We start from the raw sequence: 21008 nt of genomic DNA on the forward strand, positions 1-21008 counted from the left end.
ACCTGGGTGTATTGGTGGACGACAAGCTCACGTTTAGTGGCCAGTGTCAGGCAGCTGCTGCAAAGGCAAATAAAATAATGGGATGCATTAAAAGAAGCATAGATGCTCATGAGGAGAACATAATTTTACCTCTATACAAGTCACTAGTGCGACCACACTTAGAATACTGTATTCAGTTCTGGTCTCCGGCGTATAAGAAAGACATAGCTGAACTAGAGAGGGTGCAGAGAAGAGCGACAAAGCTTATTAGAGGACTGGGGGGTCTGCAATACCAAGACAGGTTATTACACTTGGGGTTATTTACTGTGGAAAAACGAAGGCTTAGGGGTGATCCTATTACTATGTACAAGTATATGAGGGGACAGTACAAAGACGTGTCTACTGATCTTTTTACTCTGAGGCCAGAGACGGGGACAAGGGGGCATCTTCTACGTCTGGAGGAAAGAAGGTTTAATCATAATCACAGACGGGGATTCTTTACTGTAAGAGCAGTGAGACTATGGAGCTCTCTGCCGCATGATGTTGTAATGAGTGATTCACTGTTAAAATTTAAGAAGGGCATGGATTCCTTTCTTGAAAAGTATAATATTACAGGTTATATATACTAGATTCCTTGATAGGGCATTGATCCAGGGAACTAGTCTGATTGTCGTATGGAGTCGGGAAGGAATTTTTTTCCCCAATGTGGAGCTTAGTGTTTGCCACATGTTTTTTTTTTGCCTTCCTCTGGATCAACATGTTAGGCTATGGGTTGAACTAGATGGACTTAGTCTTCCTTCAACCTTAAAAACTATGTTACTATGTTACTTTGCCTGTGCTGTCTCAGGGTTACCTGCTAACCCACAGCTCTACCTCCTTAAGCTCCTGGTCGTATCCAGTGCAGGTGACCTCTTTCGGTCTATAGTCCACTTCACCACACAGGGTACAGGCTGCTCTGGCCATATTACTCTGCCACTGGATCCAGTTACAGAATCTTGCTATCTCTGTTCTGCTTCCTTCCAGTCTCACACTCCTCACTATGCGGCCTCATCTGTCACACTCTCTGTATTTGGCGTCACCTCACTACTCATTCCAGTGCTGACTTCTCTAAGCAGGAAGAAACTCTCTTCTTACTTCCAAACACTCCTCCCATCTGTAGGGCCAGCTGACTGTTAAGTCTTCCTTACCCAGTTGTCCAATCTACTACAGCTCTGATGGGAGATATTACATTAAATTCAGCATTAAACATTGCTCAACCATTATACATGTTATAATGACACAAACTGTAAAAGTCTTCTGGGACGGTGTCCGACATCTTCACACACTTTTACTGTATAACCACGAGTCACTTAAATGTCAGGGACATCGATCTGTCTAGTTAGGGGCAGAAGTGATTGTGAATCAATGTCACCTCTTCTGGTGGAGATGAAAGTGACAACAGGAGCCCGGGAGAGGAACAGCGAGACACCCCGAAAGAGGGAATGGTGCAGATAGTGGCCTATTATGACTGCACAAGCCCATATACATTGGTAGCGTACAAACAAGGGGAACAAATACCTGAACCTGGCAGATCCAATTTCAGACTGGTAGAAGCACTACTCTGACCCTGGTCTGTCCCTACATGATGGTGGAGGTTGGCACCCTAAGATAACGCAATGGCGCCCCCTATCAATAGTGGCTCACCCTGAATGCTCCTAACAACTCCTAGTTTATCTATGCTTGTGTAGCAACTTACTTGGGAAAATAGGTTAAACACTAAAAACTACAACTGACCCTGCTTGCTCCTGTACAGACTAGATACTTTGACTACACAGTCCCCAGCGGTACCTGCGGGTGAAGAGATAGACCTAACCACAGACTAGGAGATGGCAACTATGGCCTAAACTGCCTAAAAGGCAGACAAGTTGCTTCACGTTCCTCCTAAAGAACCAGAGGGCAGAGCGGAGTGTGAATTATCTAAAAGAAGAGAAGTGTGCTGAACAAAGGAATAATCCCAAAGCAAGTAAAGTAAGAAACAAAATACCAAACAAAGAATACAGCAAGTACTGTTAACAAATATACTGCCTATTTTCAAATGATAAAAAGAAGAAAAGTGCAAAGTATAGCAAATAAACAGCAAAGCGAAAAACCCTAGCTCCAAATATCAACAGAATGTCAGAATATCCAAATGAATCTATCACCAGCAGGAAACGCAGACTATAAAGCTGCACCCAAAATGTGATAGGCATCCAAATAAAAATAGAAATGTGTAAAGCTAAGCAGGCTGCAGCCAGAAAAGCAGAACCCAAACACCCAGTGAAAATGTGTGTGTCCTGTGGCTCGGCAGAAAGAGAAGCCGACCACCGAACACAAACTGAAGAGATCAAATCCTGGAGCATGACATTGCTACAGACAATTCCTCTCTCTTCCTCCTCCCTGACTTCTCTAGTTTTCCATTTCTGTTGTGTCTTGGTAATTGTGGGTAACATGAGGCGGCCCATTCAGGTTGTACAGGTGGTCTGGCTCTGCCAGGACGGCATCCATACGTGCCGTCACAAGAAGGTTTGCTATATCTCGCAGCACAGTCTCAAGAGGACGGAAACAAACTCAATGTGGACGGCATGAGGGGCCAATATCCTGTAGTGGACAAGGGACAAATACCGCCACACCATGACCAGATCACATATTACCACCACATAGTGACCGAATACTACCATACTGAGCAGTAATACAAAAACAGAATACTAATATTACTATTACTAATAGTGCCATTATTCACAGGAGCTCTGTGTGTAGTACACAGTGTATAGTGTCAGTGTACAGATAACACACTGACTCACTGGTGATGTCTCTAGTTGAAGGCCTTCATCTCCACTTTTCCTCTTCATCCATCGCAGACCGCCATCACTTCTTCTCGCCAGGACTCATCTCTGCATAAAATAACACAGTTATCTAGAGCAGCTTACAGAGCACATTCCCCAATATTTCCCCAACTTCTACACTACACCAGATGAAGAAAAAAAGTGATATAGTGCCGCCCTGCACAGTAACATGAACCCCCCACAGAAAACAGTATCCTCAAAAATAAAATACATTACAGCAGTAATAATATCCTTTGATTAGCCCCTACAGTAATAATGTCCCACATCCTACTCCCATTGTCTTCATCCTGCCCCCATTGTCTCCATCCTGCACCCAATGTCTCCATCCTGCCCCCATGTTTCCATTTGTCTCCATCCTGCCCCCAATGTCTCTCCATCCAGCCCCAATGTCTTTCCATTCTGCCCCAATGTCTCTCCTTTCTGCCCCCATTTCTTTCCATTCTGCTAATGTCTCTCCATTCTGCTCACGTCTCCATTCTGCCTCCATGTGTCTATTTTGCCCCATGTCTCTGTAACATACCTGGCGGCGTCCTTGCATAGTGGTCCATCTCCCACTGTGCAAGAGCGAGCACTTGATCTCCAGTCCAGTCTGCTAGCCTGGCTTCCCTCCATGCTGTCTGCTTGCCTCTGTTTCTGCTGCTTAAGGGCGGCGCCCGATCACTTCCTGTTTCTTGTACCTGCTGCAGACACACCCCTGATGCGTCCTCAGCCTATTGCTGTCTGTCATCTGGTATTTAACCCAGCTCCTCCCAAGAAACCCTGCCTGAGCATTGTGTTCTGTCAGTTGGCGTCTAGTCACTGATGTGCCAGGTCCTGTCTATGTTTCCTGCTTCGCGGTATCAGTTTCCATGTCTGAACTGTGTCCTGTCTGAACTATCTTCTAGCCTGTTGTCTTCTGCCTATCCTGGAGGCTGTATTTCCAGGCCAGTGTGAACACGCTCCTAGCCTGTTCTTTCCGCCTTCTAGGGGCCGCATACCTAGACCCGTTTCTGTATCTTGGCTGTTCCTGTCTGAACACGCTCCTAGCCTGTTCGTTCCGCCTTCTAGGGGCTGCATACCTAGACCCGCTCCTGTATCTTGCTGCTGTGTCTGTTCTTGTCTGAATACTCTCCTAGCCTGTTTCCTGTTTTTCTCTATGTCCGTACCTTCCCTTTTTCTGCAGAGTCTGAACTCGTACCTAACTCCTGCTCGTTGTCACTGTACTTCCATTTGTGAGTTTGTGGTCCACTCGCTACTTCACTGCAAGTACCCTGTGGGTATCTGGTTCTGCCTTTCCCTTCCTGTCTGTTCCGTGTGTACAGAGCCCTGTCCCCCCTGCTCTGCCTTGCTCACCGCTCCGGCGGTTCCAGCCTGCTCTGCCTTGCTCACCGCTCCGGCGGTTCTAGCCTGATCTGCCTTGCTCACCGCTCCGGCGGTTCTAGCCTGCTCTGCCTTGCTCACCGCTCCGGCGGTTCTAGCCTGCTCTGCCTTTGCTCACCGCTCCGGCGGTTCTGGCCTGCTCTGACCCTTTGCTCACTGCTCCGGCAGTCTCGCTCCGCTCTGACCCTTTGCTCACTGCTCCGGCAGTCTCTCTCCACTCTGACCCTTTGCTCACTGCTCCGGCAGTCTCGCTCCGCTCTGACCCTTTGCTCACTGCTCCGGCAGTCTCGCTCTGCTCTGACCCCTTTGCTCACTGCTCCGCAGTCTCGCTCTGCTCTGACCCCTGTGCTCACTGCTCCGGCAGTCTCGCTCTGCTCTGACCCCTTTGCTCACTGCTCCGGCAGTCTCGCTCTGCTCTGACCCCTTTGCTCACTGCTCCGGCAGTCTCGCTCTGCTCTGACCCCTTGCTCACTGCTCCGGCAGTCTCGCTCTGCTCTGACCCTTTGCTCACTGCTCCCGCAGTCTCGCTCTGCTCTGACCCTTTGCTCACCGCTCCAGGCGGCCTTGTCCTGCTCTACTCTCGCTCACCGCTACTGGCGGTCTCGTCTTGCTCTGCTCTTGCTCGCCGCTCCGGGCGGTCTCACTCTGCTGTGTTTGTCCGCTGCATCTGGGGTTCTGTTCCTGAGTCCCAGTCTGAACTGGGTCCTATCCACTCTGTGCTCCAACCTGTCATACCAGCCAGTACCTCCCTGCCTGCATACCAGTCGTGCTCTCCAGCATCCACCCGTCTGTATTCCAGCCGTGTCTGCCTATACCCACCAGTCTGTGTGCCAGCCTAACCTGCCTGTACCAGTATTTCCCTGTGTGGGTCAACAGCCGTGTCCGGGGTCTGACCTGGAGTAGCACCTGGTCCCTCTGCCCGGTTCCTCCATGGTGCACTGGCGTCGTATGCCGTCGTGCGACCTTGGTCGGATCGGGCAGATACTTAGTTACGCCTCTCCAGGCACTCTCCGGTTCATGGCACAGTGGAATCATTACATACACACGCACACGGCACTCAGCCCGGGCGTGTGCATTACAGTCTCCATTCTGCCCCCAATGTCTCTCCATTCTGCCCCCAATGTCTCTCCATCCTGCCCCCAATGTCTCTCCATTCTGCCCCAATGTCTTTCCATTCTGCCCCAATGTCTCTCCATTCTGCCCCCATTTCTTTCCATTCTGCCAATGTCTCTCCATTCTGCCCACGTCTCCATTCTGCCTCCATGTGTCTATTTTGCCCCATGTCTCCATTCTGCCCCCAATGTCTCTCCATTCTGCCTCCAATGTCTCAATTCTGCCCCATCTCCATTCTGCCCCCAATGTCTCTCCATTCTGCCCCGTCTCCATTCTGCCACCATGTTTCTATTCTGCCTCCATGTTTCTATTATGCATTCAATGTCTCCATTCTGCTCCCCTTTCTTCATTCTGCCCCCTTGCCTCCATTCTGCCCCAATGTTTCCATTCTGCCCCAATGTCTCCATTCTGCCCCCCTTGTCTCCATTCTGCCCTCCCTGCCTCCATTCTGCCCCCCTGTCTCCATTCTGCCCCCCTTGTCTCCATACTACACCCTGGTTTCTATTCTGCCCCCAATGTCTCCATACTGCCCCCGTCTCCATTCTGCCCCCCATGTTTCTATTCTTCCCTCCATGTCTCCATTCTGTCCCCCTTGTCTCCATTCTGCCCCCATGTTTCTATTCTGCCACCCTTGTCTCCATCCATACTGCCCTCTGGTTTCTTTTCTGCCCCCAATGTCTCCATACTGTCCCCATGTCTCCATTCTGCCCCCTATCTCCATTCTGCCCCCCGGTCTCTATTCTGCCCCGTCTCCATTCTGCCCCCTATCTCCATTCTGCCCCCTATCTCCATTCTGCCCCCCGGTCTCTATTCTGCCCCGTCTCCTTTCTGCCCCCCTGTCTCCATTCTTGCCCCATGTTTCTATTCTGCCACCCTTGTCTCCATGCATACTGCCCTTTGGTTTCTATTCTGCCCCCAATGTCTCCATACTATCCCCATGTCTCCATTCTGCCCCCTATCTCCATTCTGCCCCCCGGTCTCTATTCTGCCCCCCTGTCTCCATTCTGACCCCTGTCTCCATTCTGCCCCCTGTCCCCATTCTGCCCCCTATCTCCATTCTGCCCCCCGGTCTCTATTCTGCCACGTCTCCATTCTGCCCCCCTGTCTCCATTCTTCTCCCCTGTCTCCATTCTGCCCCGTCTCCATTCTGCCCCCCATGTCTCCATTCTGCCCTTAATGTGTTTCCATTCTGCCTCCAATATGACTCCATTCTCCCCCAATGTGACTCCATTCTGCCCCCCTGTCTCCATTCTGCCCCCCTTGTCTCCATACTACCCCCTGGTTTCTATTCTGCTCCCAATGTCTCCATTCTGCCCCCGTCTCCATTCTGCCCCCCATGTTTCTATTCTTCCATCCATGTCTCCATTCTGCCCCCCTGTCTCCATTCTGCCCCCATGTTTCTATTCTGCCACCCTTGTCTCCTTCCATACTGCCCTCTGGTTTCTATTCTGCCCCCAATGTCTCCATACTGTCCCCATGTCTCCATTCTGCCCCCTATCTCCATTCTGCCCCCGGTCTCTATTCTGCCCCGTCTCCATTCTGCCCCCTATCTCCATTCTGCCCCCTGTCTCCATTCTGCCCCCTATCTCCATTCAGCCCCCCGGTCTCTATTCTGCCCCGTCTCCATTCTGCCCCCCTGTCTCCATTCTTCCCCTATGTTTCTATTCTGCCACCCTTGTCTCCATCCATACTGCCCTTTGGTTTCTATTCTGCCCCCAATGTCTCCATACTGTCCCCATGTCTCCATTCTGCCCCCTATCTCCATTCTGCCCCCTGTCTCCATTCTGCCCCCTATCTCCATTCTGCCCCCCTGTCTCCATTCTGCCCCCATGTTTCTATTCTGCCACCCTTGTCTCCATCCATACTGCCCTCTGGTTTCTATTCTGCCCCCAATGTCTTCATACTGTCCCCATGTCTCCATTCTGCCCCTATCTCCATTCTGCCCCCCGGTCTCTATTCTACCCCGTCTCCATTCTGCCCCCCTGTCTCCATTCTGCCCCCGGTCTCCATTCTGCCCCCCTGTCTCCATTCTGCCCCCCTGTCTCCATTCTTCTCCCCTGTCTCCATTCTGCCCCCCATGTCTCCATTCTGCCCCCCATGTCTCCATTCTGCCCTCAATGTGTTTCCATTCTGCCTCCAATATGACTCCATTCTCCCCCAATGTGACTCCATTCTGCCCCCCTGTCTCCATTCTGCCCTGTCTCCATTCTGCCCCCCATGTCTCCATTCTGCCCTCAATGTGTTTCCATTCTGCCTCCAATATGACTCCATTCTCCCCCAATGTGACTCCATTCTGCCCCCAATGTCTCCCATTCTGCCTCCATGTTTCCCATTCGACCCCCCCATGCCTCCATTCTGCCCTCAGTGTCCCTCACCCTGCCCCCACCCTGTGCGGTTTTGGTGATTTTTTTCCTCTATAGACTTCTATGTGGAGCATAAAAAAACGTCTGTAAGAAACTGCAGATACTTTTTTAAGTGCAGAATCAAAGCTTTTCTGTACTGTAAAAAACAATTAAAAACGCGGTTTCACATCTGCACCAAAATGCATCAAATAAGGGGGAAAAAGCCTAAAATAGTGCACCAAAGATGCAATAACCAGAGGAGATTGTTATTGTGTAGATTGGTGCACAGTATTTATGCTACGTGTGAACACGGCCTTACAGACACAAAAAAGCCAGATGTCATATAGTGAAACTACACAGAGATGAGAAAGTTCTGAAGGGTCCGACTGTGAATGAGGGAACAAAAAATAATCCACAGGTCCCAACTAGAGAAGAGCAGGACGCACAGATGATATTGCAGCAGCCCGGGCTAATCTAAAGCCGCGACAGGACCTCCCGTCCAGCCACCAATTACCACTGACCTGGATGCTGGACCTGAGTCCCATGAGTCGATCCTCTCATCTCTAGTCCCAGCCGTCCTGGATACAGCAGACAGTCCCGGATTTAGGTCTATGCCCTGCAGTCCCGAGTTTCTGCTGAATGTCCCTCACTGCCACCGCCCCTCTGATAACTCTTCCTACCGGGGGAGAAAGACATGGTAAATGGGCGTGGCTTGGGGTGTGGATAGGGGCGTGGTCAGACTACGCCTGCCGCATGGTTTCGCCCTCTTTCTAGTCCTCATAGGTTGGCGGTATGCTTGTACTGAGGAGATCTGGGATATCAGTGATTAGGTCCCATATTGTGCACTGTAAGGTCTGGAAAAGCTCCTTCTATCCGTCTCTGTAGCACCAGAGGAAGAACAGAGGGGAAAAGACAGGATTTTCTACATGTCGCGTTATGTAGATGTTCTGCAGACTTATCACAACCGTCCACAAGAAGAAACTGCCATCACAGAGCCGCCTTTAGCTGTTGGAAAAGTTTAAACTTAGTTTTGAATAGTTGCTATAGGCAACAAGGACTTTCTATTTATGCAGGGTCACATGATGCTGGTGCTGGGTGATGTCATGTGACGGAATGTTGTGAGTGATGATGTCACAGAGGGCGTTGTGATGTCACCCTTGGGGTATATAAGGGGGCTCCATCCACCTGGAGCTCATATCTCATTGGCCATATCTTGGTGCTGAGATACCCCCTGGAGACAATGAGGATCGCCATATTGTTTCTGTGCTGTACCCTGTTCTACCCTGTGAATTACCATAGGCTGCCGGTGAGTACCTGTCTATTATTACATATGGAGGACGTTTAGAATCAGCTGCGGCAGGGGAAGGGGATGGGGAGGGGGGTCCTGTAAGAATTTACCTGCGGGAATAAGAGGTTATGGCAGGGAAAGGAGCTTAGGAAGTGACAGTCAGAGGGGATATAAGTGTGGGGTGACCCCTCTGACTCCCACATTCCTGCCTTGTCCTTGTAGTGATTAATGACTTTGGTGTTGTCCCTTATATATCACTTTGCAGTCACCAGTGATCGCTCCGCACTGTGATCCTAAACTACAGTCTCATTTACCTTTTTGCAAACGCCCAGAAGGGGAGGAGTGACATCACACCCATGTGAGCAGATCCCGCCCACTTTTACTGCAGTCGTAATGCAAGCTAGCTGCATTCTGTTTTCATGGGAAATGTCAGCAGCTGCTCCCCCTAGTGTTTACAAGATGAAAACATCAAAACAGTTAAAATATTTTTTTCAGATTTTATACCATTAAAACCTTTTTAAATATATATGTGTATTTATATATAAATATAAATACTTTACAATTTTACAATTGTAAAAAAATTGCTGACACTTTCCCTTTAAAAGATCTAAAGACGTTCTGCTTCATGTGCCATTGTGACCAATCACAGCACAGATTATATTTTTTAAACTTTTCTTGAAAAACTGAAGCTGCTCCGTGATTGGAAATCATGTGGAAGGGTTCTCTTTTAGACATTTAGTTAGGTCCAAAGTATCAGTGACATGATGGATAGAACTGTGCAATGATGTCACAGAGGGCTTTGTGATGTCACCCCTGGGTATATTAGAAGCCTCGGCCCATCTGCAGCTTGTATCTCATTGACCATACCTTGGTGCTGAGAGACCTCTGGAGATGATGAGTATCATCCTATCATTTCTGTGCTTTACGTTGCTCTACCCCCCACATTACAGTACACTGAGGGCGAGTATGTTCTCATCAATATGGAGGTCACAAGGATCAGCTAATGAGAATATCGCCTCTTGCAGGACTTCTCATACTGGACACGTGACCGTCCGTCATATGAAAGTCCAACTGTAAATAATATTCCATGGACCCTGGAGGTGAATCCCAAACTTCTTCCTGATCTTCTCAATGGGATATTTCTGAAAGTTGCTTGATAATGTATCCATCACTGTATAATAACAAGGGCTCTCTGTTTGACTGGATTGGGTATAAATATACAGGACTTTATTATGTTTTTTTTCTTTATTATAGGATGACCCACTACCCGTGGATCTCAGGAGAAGCAGCTATCAAGCTTCCATCAATCTTCCTCTTTGGCTCTTCCGTGACGCAGTTTTTGTTGCGGTGATGACACTACTGACAATACTAGAGTATTTGGCCTTAAGTCTTGTCCTGAGCAAGTGGGCAATGTCTGAACCTGGTGAAACCATCAGAAAACTCCTGAGAACAAAACCATTCTGAAGGAACAAAGTGCTTGTAAGGAGCCGATTTGCATCCCTCAGATTCAGGAACAAGACTCCAGGAGAACACCTGTCCTGCCCAATGGCAAATGTTCTACTCCATCCATGGCTCCTGCACCGCAGGATGCGAAAAAGGTTCCTAGTTGCAACTATAAAGTGGCGTTCAGTGATATTGTCTGGGTCAGAACGATCCTTCACAACAATATAGGAAGAAGAGCTCGAAGTGCCACGGAGCATAAAGAGAGGTTACTGATTTTTCAGAGAAGCCAAGAACCCAGAATTCCAGAGCCAAGAACACCAGAACCTAGAACACCAGAACCTACCATGTCAGAACCTAGTATGTCAGAACCTAGAATGCCAGAGCCTGAAATGCCTACAACACCTCAACCCAAAATCAAGAGGAGAAGATGTTTCCTTAGATGTCTTAGAGGCGAGGAAGATTGAGAAGGCAACTGCTTGAACTTTCCCATTGCTCGTGTTTTCATCACAGGTTAGTCCTATACATGCTGTCTGATGGGCACCATCTTACTACATACAATGCAGCATTGCACCTGAAATCGAATGGAAATTTTGTCACACACTTGCACTTTAGCACCTTATCATATGGCGCATATATCTATGAACGCTTTGCTAAGTATCACTGTCTAGTATGTGCTTCTGATGAACCTATTTTAGGAAAACGTGTCGAGGTTTGGCATACTATGTACTTGAGTTTGGCGTACTATGTGCTTGTTGGTAAATTCTATTGCCATCTATAATCTACTAGATATTATAATGTCTCTGGTGGGATGCCCCATGCCGAATTGTTGATAACTGACTATGAGCATTGTCCTCTATTTCATATCTACTATGGTTACAGGTTGATGTGAAGAGAGCTGTGCCATTGGTAGCGATTTTTCTACTGATTTGTCAGTTATATTTATGTTAGTTTAGCAAATTTCAGCTTGTAGGGTCTAATGTTTTAGCATAGTGTATGTTCTGTGAGCTAAATTGTCATACTTATGCACTAGATACATTATAAATTGTGATGCTTATGTACTACATAGATTATTAGTTTAATCGGTGATTTTTTTAATATTTTTTAACATCAGGAGACTCAAGAATCGCATGTTACAGAAGACAAGAAGCCTAAATGCCGAAGGGTGATGACCTGTTGATGGCCCACAGCTGGAGGGTCATTACCTCTTGATGGCACAAGACTGGAAAGAAGATAAAAACATTTGATGGCACACAGCCGGAGGGTGATGACCTATTGATGGCCATAGCCAGAGGGTCATTACCTGTTGATGGCACACAGACGGACAGAGGATCATTACCTGTTGATGGCACACAGCCGGATGGTCATTACCTGTTCATGGCGCACTGCCGGATGGTCATTACCTGTTGATGGCACACAGCTGGAGGGTGATGACCAGTTGATGTGGCACTGCCAGATGGTCATTACCTGTTGATGGCACACAGCTGGAGGGTGATGACCAGTTGATGTCGCACTGCCAGATGGTCATTACCTGTTGATGGCCCACAGCTGGAGGGTCATTACCTCTTGATGGCACAAGACTGGAAAGAAGATAAAAACATTTGATGGCACACAGCCGGAGGGTGATGACCTATTGATGGCCATAGCCAGAGGGTCATTACCTGTTGATGGCACACAGACGGACAGAGGATCATTACCTGTTGATGGCACACAGCCAGATGGTCATTACCTGTTCATGGCGCACTGCCGGATGGTCATTACCTGTTGATGGCACACAGCTGGAGGGTGATGACCAGTTCATGTCGCACTGCCGGATGGTCATTACCTGTTGATGGCACACAGCCGGAGGGTGATGACCTATTGATGGCCATAGCCAGAGGGTGATTACCTGTTGATGGCGCACTGCCGGATGGTCATTACCTGTTGATGGCACACAGACGGATGGTCATTAACTGTTCATGGCGCACTGCCGGATGGTCATTACCTGTTGATGGCACACAGCCGGAGGGTGATGACCTATTGATGGCCATAGCCAGAGGGTCATTACCTGTTGATGGCGCACTGCCGGATGGTCATTACCTGTTGATAGCACACAGCTGGAGGGTGATGACCAGTTGATGTCGCACTGCCGGATGGTCATTATCTGTTGATGGCACACAGCCGGACAGAGGATCATTACCTGTTGATGGCACACAGCCGGTCAGAGGATAAGATCTTTTGATTGCATACACCGGGTCCCTCCCTGATAACAAGGAACCCTGGGGAATACTGGTCATCTTGATCCCCCACTGACTATATACTTGCTCCACCTCAGCCTACACCATCATGGAGGACACTTCCACCTGTGTCCACTGTAAGGTTGGACTTTCTTTTATAATTACAGCAGATTAATAAACATCATAAAGCTGAAAAACTATCGAGTAATTTATTATAAATTATTATAAAGAAATATAAAGTATAATAGATAGCTATAGAGGGCACCTAAGACGACTAACTATAGAAAGCATGGTATCGCCTGATATATACTGTATATTCTAGATGGCGCTATTACACTAAATACATCACAACCTCCAGGGTGATATTACCGTACAATGCGAGATCACTAATAATGGCCACAGATTATGAGAAAATGACCAGCTCCATAGTCCTGGAGTTATTATAAATGTCTCTAGTGTGAGGCAGGGACTGGACGAGTGTTGGAGGGAGGTATATTCCCCCAGTAAGTCCTTTATGTATCCATGCTGTAGAATCTACCGTATACTTCTGTTCTAGCAGTCAGACATTTCACTCTGCAGATCACAGGCTCAACATTGTGTAAAACTACCACCGTATATAAGAGCACTCAGAATAAAAACTAGCGGCATGCCGTGCACTGCCCACGTCATGTGTACGGGATACAGGACCTGCAGGACCTGGTACGGCCATTATAGTTGATAGATTAATGATACCTGTGCAGATGAAGGGAAAAAAAATATGTGCAACAACAGGAGGAGAAAGTCTCAAAATGTAATTTGAAGAGTATAATAGAGAAAAGGGAAACTTCTGGAGATGCAGATAAGTGGTACCAGGGCGAAACGTAAGTGTAGTCAGACAAGGGAAAAGTGCAAATGATCCAGCGTAAAGGTTTGTTTAGTAGAAAAAGTATTAAAACTTAGCTTTTATTAGCCATATAAAACACTGCTCCACAAAGAATACAGCAAATGTGCAACTATTATAGCTTACAGACCTACGCGTTTCAACAAATCATGTCTTAATTATGGCCCTACTACTAGAATGACAAAAAGGCATATATATATATATATATATATATATATATATATATATATATATATATATATCCACGTGCCTGTATGACCTCCCTACAACGCCTGGGCATGCTCCTGATGAGGTTGCGGATGGTCTCCTGTGGGATCTCCTCCCAGACCTGGACTAAAGCATCCGCCAACTCCTGGACAGTCTGTGGTGCAACGTGACGTTGGCGGATGGAGCGAGACATGATGTCCCAGATGTGCTCAATCGGATTCAGGTCTGGGGAACGGGCAGGCCAGTCCATAGCTTCAATGCCTTCATCTTGCAGGAACTGCTGACACTCTCCAGCCACATGAGGTCTGGCATTGTCCTGCATTAGGAGGAACCCAGGGCCAACCGCACCAGCATATGGTCTCACAAGGGGTCTGAGGATCTCATCTCGGTACCTAATGGATGTCGGGCTACCTCTGGCGAGCACATGGAGGGCTGTGCGGCCCTCCAAAGAAATGCCACCCCACACCATTACTCACCCACTGCCAAACCGGTCATGCTGAAGGATGTCGCTCTCCATGTGCTCAGTGTGAACCTGCTTTCATCTGTGAAGAGCACAGGGCGCGAGTGGCGACTTTGCCAATCCTGGTGTTCTGTGGCAAATGCCAAGAGTCCTGCATGGTGTTGGGCTGTGAGCACAACCCCTATCTGTGGACGTCGGGCCCTCATACCACCCTCATGGAGTCGGTATCTAACCGTTTGTGCAGACACATGCACATTTGTGGCCTGCTGGAGGTCATTTTGCAGGGCTCTGGCAGTGCTCCTACTGTTCCTCCTTGCACAAAGGCGGAGGTAGCGGTCCTGCTGCTGGGTTGTTGCCCTCCTACGGCCCCCTCCACATCTCCTGGTGTACTTGCCTGTCCCCTGGTAGCGCCTCCAGCCTCTGGACACAGCCAACCTTCTTGCCACAGCTCGCATTGATGTGCCATCCTGGATGAGCTGCACTATCTGAGCAACTTCTGTGGGTTGTAGAGTCTGTCTCATGCTACCACGAGTGTGAAAGCACAACCAACATTCAAAAGTGACCAAAACGTCAGCCAGAAAGCATTGGTACTGAGATGTGGTCTGTGGTCCCCACCTGCAGAACCACTCCTTTATTGAGGGTGTCTTGATAATTGCCAATAATTTCCATCTATCGTCTATTCCATTTGCACATCAGCATGTGAAATTGATTGTCAATCAGTGTTGCTTCCTAAGTGGACAGTTTGATTTCACAGAAGTTTGATTTACTTGGAGTTATATTCTGTTGTTTTAAGTGTTCCCTTTATTTTTGGAGCAGTGTATATAGATACATACAGTGAGTACGGAAAGTATTTAGACTCCTTTAAATTTTTCACTCTTTGTTTCATTGCAGCCATTTGATAAATTCTAAAAAGTTCATTTTTTTTCTCATTAAAGTACACTCTGAACCCCATCTTGACTGAAAAAAACAGCAATGTAGAATTTTTTTGCAAATTTATTAAAAAAGAAAAACTGAAATATCACATGGTCATAAGTATTCAGATCCTTTGCTCAGACACTCATATTTAAGTCACATGCTGTCCATTTCCTTGTGATCCTCCTTGAGATGGTTCTACTCCTTCAATGGAGTCCAAATGTGTTTAATTAAACTGATAGGACTTGATTTGGAAAGGCACACACCTGTCTATATAAGACCCCACAGCTCACAGTGCATGTCAGACCAAATGAGAATCATGAGCTCAAAGGAACTGCCCAAGGAGCTCAGAGACCGAATTGTGGCAAGGCACAGATCTTGCCAAGGTTATAAAAGAATTTCTGCATTACTCAAGGTTCATAAGAGCACAGTGGCCTCCATAATCCTTAAATGGAAGAAGTTTGGGGCCACCAGAAGTCTTCCTAGACATGGCCGTCCAGCCAAACTGAGCAATCGTGGGAGAAGAGCCTTGGTGAGAGAGGTAAAGAAGAACCCCAAGATCACTGTGGCTAAGCTCCAGAGATGCAGTAGGAAGATGGGAGAAAGTTCAACAAAGTCAACTATCACTGCAGCCCTCCACCAGTTGGGCCTTTATGGCAGAGAGGCCAGACGGAAGCCTCTCCTCAGTGCAAGACATATGAAAGCCCGCATAGAGTTTGCTCAAAAACACATGAAGGACTCCCAGACTATGAGAAATAAGATTCTCTGGTCTGATGAGACAAAGATAGAACTTTTTGGTGATAATTCTAAGTGGTATGTTTGGAAGAAACCAGGCACTGCTCATCACCTGCCTAATACAATCCCAACAGTGAAACATGGTTTAGGCAGTTGTTAGAACCCTCCTGTTAGTTTTTTCTATTTTGTGGTCACGTGACCTTCTGCCTATTTATTCCAGCTCCGCCCTTCAGGCTTTGCTGGACTTCAGTGTTACTTTGACTCTAAATCTAGCCAGGAGCTTTGTACCTACTGTATCTCTCTAGTTTGTTTGGTCCTTGGACCACTAAGTACTTTTGTCTGTTTGTCTTCTTCTGCTACTACTTCTGCCAGGAGGTGTCCAATTTTGTCCCAGTCCTTAGTTCTTTTAGGGACCCCTCCCTTTAATCTATAAGTCTGCGTTCAGACTAGCCGCGGACGAAGGCGGGTCTGTTCACAAGGAACAGGTTGCCCGCTGCATCGTAGGGAATCAGCTTAGTCCTATTGTATGGACAGATTTCCTCTCTTTCCTTAGTTCTTGTAGCAGATCATAGCAGCAGTATCATGCTATGGGTGTGTTTTTCAGCTGCAGGGACAGGACGACTGGTTGCAATTGAAGGAAACATGAATGCGGCCAAGTACAGAGATATCCTGGATGAAAACCTCTTCCAGAGTGCTCTGCACCTCAGACTTGGCCAAAGGTTCACCTTCCAACAAGACAATGACCCTAAGCACACAGCTAAAATAACAAAGGAGTGGCTTCAGAACAACTATGTGACCATTCTTGACTGGCCCAGCCAGAGCCCTGACCTAAACCCAATTGAGCATCTTTGGAGAGACCTGAAAATGGCTGTCCACCAACGTTCACCATCCAACCTGACAGAACTGGAGAGGATCTGCAAGGAAGAATGGCAGAGGATCCCAAAATGCAGGTGTGAAAAACTTATTGCATCATTTCCAAGAAGACTCATGGCTGTACTAGCCCAAAAGGGTGCTTCTACTCAATACTGAGCAAAGGGTCTGAATACTTATGCCCGTGTGATATTTCAGTTTTTCTTTTTTATTATGCAAAAATTTCTACATTTCTGTTTTTTTTCAGACAAGATGGGGTGCAGAGTGGACTTTAATGAGAAAAAAATGAACTTTTTAGAATTTACCAAATGGCTGCAATGAAACAAAGAGTGAAAAATGTAAAGGGGTCTGAATACTTTCCGTACCCAGTGTACATGCATGGAAATAAATGCAGAATTATATTTCTTAATACTGCAGTATCAGATCCTGTCTTGAATTTAACCCCTGTGGTATCCAATGTGAAAATCCACAGGGACTCCCGGTTCAGAAGTTTGCACTTATGATCCCCCCCTGTGTGGCTCTATATACCTTCTCTATCTCCATATATTTAAAGAATGAGGTGTCACCTTTATGAACTCTCGCAAAATGCCTCGATACTGCTGATGTATTTATGGCTTCCAAATTAATCGCATCAGAAAGATGTCTTCTGATACGGACTTTCAGCGCACCTGTGGTACAACCCACATAGTGGACCTTACACAAGGTGCATTCTATAAGGTATATAACCCCTGATGAATTACAATTGAGGAAATCATGAATTTTAGATTCTCTATCATTACTTAAGGACATAAAACTATCTGTTTTAACCGCATGTAGACACGCTTTGCACCGATTGGCTCCACATCTGAAGAAACCTTTTGTGCTGAGCCAATTTGGTTGTACAGTATTAGTCTCACTGGTGTATAAGCTAGGAGAAAGGATGGTTCCCAGAGCGGGCGCTTTCCTGGCTACAAAGCGGATGGCATTAGAAAGTAGGTTTTTTAGTTTCTTGTTCTGATATATAATAGGGTTATACTTTTTAATTCTAGATGTAATTTTATTATACTGAGGACTATAGGTGGTAGAAAACGTTACCCTAGTATCCAATGTGTTAATGTTATTTTTCTGTTTATTTCGGAGTATATCTTTCCGATTTATATTGGAGACAATTCTACTCGCTTTTCTTAAAGACCACTCGGGATAGCACCTATTGGATTGTCTGTTACAAATTTTTACTGATTCCTTCTGAAAAGTGATGTTATCTGAACAATTTCGTATTGTTCGCATTAGCTCACCGTAAGGGATATTTCTCTTAATATGTGGCGGATGACAACATTTAGCTGATAGAATAGAATTTGAGGCTGTAGATTTTCTGTGGGGATTAATTTTGACCAATTCTTTCTCCTTGGTAGCCTCAAGTTCGAGATCCAAAAAAGTAATTTTGGATGAATGGTAGAACTAAGTGAATTTAAGATTAAAATTATTGCAGTTGATGTACTGTACAAATTGTACCACCTCCTCCTGTGCGCCCCCCCACACCAGGAGGAGGTCATCAATAAATCTACCGTACCACACAATGTGTCCACTATATGTGTTATCATTATGGTAAATGAAAAGCTCCTTCCACCTACACATCACTATGTTCGCTAGCGAAGGAGAAAATTTACTGCCCATGCTGACTCCTCTTTTCTGTAAAAAAAAAACTTTTATCAAAGCTAAAATAATTACGCTCTAAGAGGAACTGTACTGCTATGACCAGAAATTCTTTTATTTCTATAGTGTACGAACTGTATGTGTCAAGGTGGTAGGTTAAACATGCTAAAGCCATATGGTGTGGAATTGAGGGGGTATAATGCCACCACATCACAGGACAATCATCCAAAGTTTTTTGGCCATTCAAATTTATCAAAAATGGTCACTATGAATTTTGAATCCCTAATGTAACTCGGAGTTTCCTGAACCAGAGGCTGTAGGTAAAAATCCATCCAGGCACTTAATTTTTCACCATGGGAACCAATCCCCACCACTATGGGTCTTAACCCCTTTACAGCCCAGGGCGTACTAATACGTACAGTACAGACCAAAAGTTTGGACACACCTTCTCATTTAAAGATTTTTCTGTATTTTCATGACTATGAAAATTGTACATTCACACTGAAGGCATCAAAACTATGAATTAACACATGTGGTATTATATAGTTAACAAAAAAATGTGAAACAACTGAAAATATGTCTTATAATCTAGGTTCTTCAAAGTAGCCACCTTTTGCTTTGATGACTGCTTTGCACACTCTTGGCATTCTCTTGATGAGCTTCAAGAGGTAGTCACCGGAAATGGTCTTCCAACAATCTTGAAGGAGTTCCCAGAGATGCTTAGCACTTGTTGGCCCTTTTGCCTTCATTCTGAGATCCAGCTCACCCCAAACCATCTCGATTGGGTTCAGGTCTGGTGACTGTGGAGGCCAGGTCATTTGGCGTAGCACCCCATCACTCTCCTTCTTGGTCAAATAGCCCTTACACAGCCTGGAGGTGTGTTTGGGGTCATTGTCCTGTTGAAAAATAAATGATGGTCCAACTAAATGCAAACCGGATGGAATAGCATGCCGCTGCAAGATGCTGTGGTAGCCATGCTGGTTCAGTATGCCTTCAATTTTGAATAAATCCCCAACAGTGTCACCAGCAAAGCACCCCCACACCATCACACCTGCTCCTCCATGCTTCACGGGGGAAACCAGGCATGTAGAGTCCATCCGTTCACCTTTTCTGGGTCGCACAAACACATGGTGGTTGAAACCAAAGATCTCAAATTTGGACTCATCAGACCAAAGCACAGATTTCCACTGGTCTAATGTCCATTCCTTGTGTTCTTTAGCCCAAACAAGTCTCTTCTGCTTGTTGCCTGTACTTAGCAGTGGTTTCCTAGCAGCTATTTTACCATGAAGGCCTGCTGCACAAAGTCTCCTCTTAACAGTTGTTGAAGAGATGTGTCTGCTGCTAGAACTCTGTGTGACATTGACCTGGTCTCTAATCTGAGCTGCTGTTAACCTGCGATTTCTGAGGCTTGTGACTCGGATAATCTTATCCTCAGAAGCAGAGATGACTCTTGGTCCTCTTTTCCTGGGGCGGTCCTCAAGTGAGCCAGTTTCTTTGCAGCGATTTATGGTTTTTGCAACTGCACTTGGGGACACTTTCAAAGTTTTCCCAATTTTTCGCATTGAATGACCTTCATTTCTTAAAGTAATGATGGCCTCTCGTTTTTCTTTACTTAGCTGCTTTTTTCTTGCCATAATACAAATTCTAACAGTCTATTCAGGAGTACTATCAGCTGTGTATCCACCAGACTTCTGCACAACACAACTGATGGTCCCAACCCCATTTATAAGGCAAGAAATCCCACTTATTAAACCTGACAGGGCACACCTGTGAAGTGAAAACCATTTCCGGTGACTACCTCTTGAAGCTCATCAAGAGAATGCCAAGAGTGTGCAAAGCAGTCATCAAAACAAAAGGTGGCTACTTTGAAGAACCTAGAATATAAGACATATTTTCAGCTGTTTCACACTTTTTTGTTAAGTATATAATTCCACATGTGTTAATTCATAGTTTTGATGCCTTCAGTGTGAATGTACAATTTTCAAAGTCATGAAAATACAGAAAAAGCTTTAAATGAGAACGTGTGTCCAAACTTTTGGTCTGTACTGTATATAGATAACATATATTTTGCACCATTAATTTTGTTGTAAATACATATATATAGAAGTATTTAAGGTCATCACAGAGGAGATATGTATCATCAACTTTTAAACAGTTGGTGATGGAAACCCATATTTGTAACTACAGTGTCAAAGATGCTGAGAGACTTATTTGTCTTTTCACTGGGCTGGGTTTTTTGTGAACAGCTGAAGAGATGGGTGGGACGGCTGTTCACCATATCTCCTCCTCTGGCTCTAATTCATGTGGATAGAGACATTGCTACATAGATATATATTCATATATATCTATATTTATATCTTAAAAAATTGTAGATTTTAGACATATATTATACATAGATATATGATAGATATGATATACTTTAAATAATTCTATATTTTTAGTACATACAGTACATACATCATAGCTAAACACATACATATATATGTTTGTTAATGTTGTTATATATATATATATGCAAATTGCCTCTTCAGAGAAAAAGAGGACTTGTACTCTATAGTGCGACCTATTGGAAGCAGCAATCCTACAAGTCACAATCAACCCTTTAACGAGTCGTGCAATATGACTTAGGATAAAAGCCAAATCAGAATCTCAATTTGCAGACACGGCGTTTCGGGCTGTTGGCCCTCGTCAGTGCAAAGCATGAGAACTGATTT

The sequence above is a fragment of the Phyllobates terribilis genome, unplaced genomic scaffold, assembly GCF_046119375.1.
Source record: "Phyllobates terribilis strain yellow unplaced genomic scaffold, ASM4611937v1 Scaffold_69__1_contigs__length_7402412, whole genome shotgun sequence".
Taxonomy (NCBI): Eukaryota; Metazoa; Chordata; class Amphibia; order Anura; family Dendrobatidae; genus Phyllobates; species Phyllobates terribilis.